The sequence below is a fragment of the Pinus tabuliformis genome, chromosome 8 (genome assembly GCF_031772625.1).
Source record: "Pinus tabuliformis cultivar Carrire ecotype Pingquan chromosome 8, CPIR1, whole genome shotgun sequence".
NCBI classification, from domain to species: domain Eukaryota; kingdom Viridiplantae; phylum Streptophyta; class Pinopsida; order Pinales; family Pinaceae; genus Pinus; species Pinus tabuliformis.
Genome location: NC_142294.1, coordinates 227,284,103 through 227,288,615, shown reverse-complemented (window position 1 = coordinate 227,288,615; position 4,513 = coordinate 227,284,103). Strand labels below are relative to the sequence as shown.

Sequence of the window (4,513 nt, the reverse complement as noted above, 5' to 3'; positions counted from 1 at the left end):
AACGAAAATGTTAATGCAAACATGATTTTCTCTAGCCATATCTAATTGCTCGTGATTATGTAAAAAATACACAATATCGTGTCAATGTCTACCACGTCTACCTACACTTCCATGTAGGACAACGGATTGCATTCAGATTGCCCAGATTTAATGAAATGATGAAGCACCTTCTCAAGTATTATGACTAATTTTAATCAAATCAACATACAAACTTAAACAATATTTTTTTTTCAGGAAAAAAAGCGAAATTGTATTATATTAAGATTAGATAACAGTTCTAGATAGTACATCATCAAACAGATTGAGGCTGGAAACTACGAACACAGTACACAAAAACTAGAGGATGAGGTTCTCTGAGTAAGATGCCGATGCATTCACATAAACAGATACAAAAAGATATGACACTTTGAGCGTTTCTGTGAAGAAGATCAGCTTACATCAGCTTACATATGCTAGGATAAAAACAAAGGATGTATAGAGCAGACCTGAAGATAATGGCAGAAAGATCAAAAGCCGGGATAGAGAAATCTCGTATAATAAAGGATTCCCCTCCAGAAATAACCTTCATGGACCAGGAACCTGTACCAAGTAGAAGACCATCTTTTTGAATCGTTTTGCGGTGAAGATTAGTTAAAAGAATATATTTATACCCATAACGGGGTGAAGATTGATATAATGGGCCCTAAGCTTATTGATATCAGCTCTGTTCACCACATGTATGTAAACAACTGTATTGACATACCAATATTACCATAAATGCCCTACCCAATCACAGTATCAGGAAATAAATAGAATCACTATGACAAATTTCCAACATTACCGGCGAAACATATCAATAAATAAAGAAAAGCGCAAATCGATGAACAATGGGCTTGGACAAGCTTCCCGCATTTTGGATCTGTAGTAGGGATGGTATCATAGGCTATGCCTATACTTTTGAGTGGTATGTTGTAGTAGGGATGGTATTTAGGCTATATTTTTGAGTGGTATGTTGATGGAAACATATTACACAACAGTATAACCTAGTCTATGTTTTTGAGTGGTATGTTGATGGAAACATATTACACAACAGTATAACCATTTCTATGGAAACAGAAACATGAATATGTAAACTTTTTCAAAGTATCGTTTTTCTCTTCTGAAAGAAACTTCCCCGGGCTGAAACTGATTAATCTGATCGTGGAGGAAGGATGGAAACTGATTAATCTGATCGTGCACGAAGGACGGAGCGTATTGGAAGCCGAATTGAGCCTTTTCCTTCTCACCGGCTTCTGTTCGACTTTTTCTCCTCAAACAAATCACCTGAGGTTTCTGTTCGATTTTTTCTCCCCAAACTAATCACCCGAATAGCTGAAGAGTAATCCTGGATAACCACCCATAATGCTCGCGTTATACGAAGCCGTGCAGAGATCGGGAAGAGGCGCTTCCCCTTCCAGTATTTGGCAAACCTGTCGCATTCCTAGCCTGCTCTCTGGCTCTGGATGACAACACAACAACCCTAATTTCAGCACCTTCTCCATCTCGCCCACATCATATGCGTTCCCCAGATTTGGATCCGACGCCTCCAGCAACCTCCCCTCGGTATACAGATCCCACGCCCACTCTGCCAAAATCATCCGCTCGGCGTCCTTCAACGGATCCACAGGCCTCCTCCCGCAGGCCACCTCCAACAGCAGAACGCCGAAGCTGAAGACGTCCGAGCTGGGCGTGGCCTTGCCCGTGTGTATCAGCTCCGGTGCTATGTACCCCAGCGTTCCCACCACATGAGTCGTCTGCGGATTCTCGCTGTGGTCATACAACCGAGCGAGGCCAAAGTCTCCCAGCCGCCCGTTGAGCTCCGAATCCAGCAGCACGTTGCTCGACTTGATGTCTCTGTGGATGATCCTCTTCTCCCATTGCTCGTGCAGATACAGCAACCCCACTGCCACTCCCTTCAGAATAGCGTATCGCCGATGCCACGGCAGGACTGATTTTGGATCCCCGAATATGAGTTTATCCAGGCTGCCGTTGGGCATGTAATCGTAAACGATGAATAATTTCTTCTGCCTCCGGCACCAACCCCGGAGCTGAACCAGGTTCCGGTGCTGTAGGCGCCCCATGCTCGAGATCTCTGCCACGAACCCTTTCATTCCTTCCGTGAACTCCTTCGTGATGCATTTCACTGCGACTTCTTGGCCGCTGCCAGGGAGAACGCCCTTGTATACCTTTCCAAAACCCCCTTGCCCCAAAACGTTTTCGCCCCGGAACCTGCCTGTGGCGATGCTCAGATCCTTGTAAGTGAATCTATGGGGCCAGTACTCCTGCTCCCACTCTTCAATCGTTTCCCTGTTTCTCAATCTTTTGAGAAACACGGCCGCCGCAATTGCCAGAGATAAAACGAGAGCTGCAACCACGGTGACGCCGACTATGAAACCCCGGCCCGGACGTTTGGAATACACGTTAGCAAATGAAGGGAGACGCGACACATCGAAGGGAGACGCCGTGCCATTGGTTGTGAAGCTCCACGCCAGAATGTAATGGTCTTCCACGTACAGCGCCGTGGAGGCTGAAAAGCCAACAAACATCTTTTCTTGGAAAACGCTTTGCAGATCTATTTTCCGAGAAATCAGCGGCCTCTGCGGTCTCGCCAAGCCGGCCATCGTGACGCTAACATCCAAGTGGCTGTGAAGATGATCGTAATCGATCCAGGCCTGTATGCTCCTTCCGCTCTTGAGACTCAAGTTATGGAATTCCTCCCCATTCCAATAGCCGGCGGTCTTGGCCTCAACTGAAACGAGGTCGTTGATGTCCACGCCCACGTGGTTGCCGTCGGGATCATTGAATTCAGGATTCTTGCTCGTATCGAACTCCACTGCGAACAAGTGATTGTATGGCTGCCCATTGCTGGTGAGATTAAGCAAGCCCAAATAAGGGGCGGACAAAGCGCCCATGGGAGATGTGTACGGCGTCATGATGAATGCTAATCCGTGTCCACCTATGTCAGAGGGAGGGTGCACAATAGAGAAAACGAAGGTAGTGCTGAAGGAGGATAACGTGCCGTTGTTTTTCATCTGCACAGGATCTGAATACAGCGCGCGGCCAAGCATGAAATGAGAGTTATTTGTGAGGGCAAGCACAGATTTGGGGCGGATGACTGAAGCATTCGCCTCCAAAATCAAATCACTTCCATTGAATCCGTTGAAGACGAAAGTGGTATGTCTGTGATCATCCTTCACGGCCTGTGCGGGACTGAGGGGTATGACCAGGGAGGTGAAGGCTATGATCAGGAGACGGGTCCGCCATGGAAGCATCTCCAATCAATTCTTTGGGCCGAGCTAAATTCCTCCCTGCAAGGAATACCTATCTTAATACATGATCTTGTGATCTTAATTTCCCGAGGGCGGTAGAGGTGGGCGGCTCCTTCTGCCTGCCAGGGTCACCATCGCATTCATGACTCTACGACTACCACCGGTACCCTATTTTCTTCATCATTCAGTCAGAATTGGACGGCTTTTCTGGTTTTGTGATTTGTGAAAGACATATCGAGGTCCAGGGACCACGTAAAATTGAGGGACTATGAAAATCAACTCAACTACTCTTCTATATTTCAACGAAGGCCATGAGAGTGGCGGAAGTCCCTGCCGTCAGAGGGAGTGAACATACTTTGTAAGTGATTTGCACGTTTCATAAAGAAATGATGGGTTGCTTTTAAATTTTTTAAAACAACTAATGCACACCTACTCAATCCCACTGTTCCCGATTGTATCATGGATGCCCAATTCAATGTGAATTGATATTTTCAGTCTAATCCTTGTACACCCCCATCACCAAATTTCAATACATGATAGAGATTGCAAGATGCTCAATGTAGGTGGCTTATAATTTAAGATTTCAATTTCTCTGGAAAAATGGACATGCCTTAGATCTAGTTTTTTCCCATAGTCTTTTGGTCAAGGCAGGGCCAGGTTCCGTAGATATGAGAAATGTTCGAGGAAGCAGATAATGCCTTTTAGCAATGCAAAGTACCTTGTAGCTTTTGAATCTGGAATTCAATGGAGTTTTCAGCTCTCTTCATTGGCCTGCTCTAATGGAAATGCGCAGCCTCAGCCATGGAAAGCATTGGATGGTCAAATAGCAAATGAGAGTCTTGGTGACCATTTTCCTTAGAGAATCTATAGTTTTTAGTGATAACCTCACTGTTCAAGAGTGAGTGTCGTTATTGTGAAGTTTAGTGATAACCTCACTGTTCAAGAGTGAGTGTCGTTATTGTGAAGAACATGGTTAGTAGGAGATTAATCTAGAAAAAGAATTATAATCTTGAAACTCAAAATCTGAAAGACACCAGCAGTTTGCACCCAAAAGAATAACAATAACCATTGTAATAGCGAAGAGGAAAAGAGATTAGATGCCTAGATGCAATTGATTTAGAAGATGACAAGGCACACATGGTCAACGTTTAAGGAGCAATCCCAATGAAAGTGCCTAATGGAGATGTCAAAGATGTTCATGGCATCTCATATATACCATGCAAACG

At 44.9% G+C, this 4,513-nt stretch overlaps 1 pseudogene; it reads right to left on the bottom strand.

The window, feature by feature from the left end:
• Window positions 1-299: 299 nt before the first annotated feature.
• Window positions 300-3,541, bottom strand: LOC149234964 (L-type lectin-domain containing receptor kinase IV.1 pseudogene; annotated as a pseudogene).
• Between the last annotated feature and the right edge of the window lie 972 nt (window positions 3,542-4,513).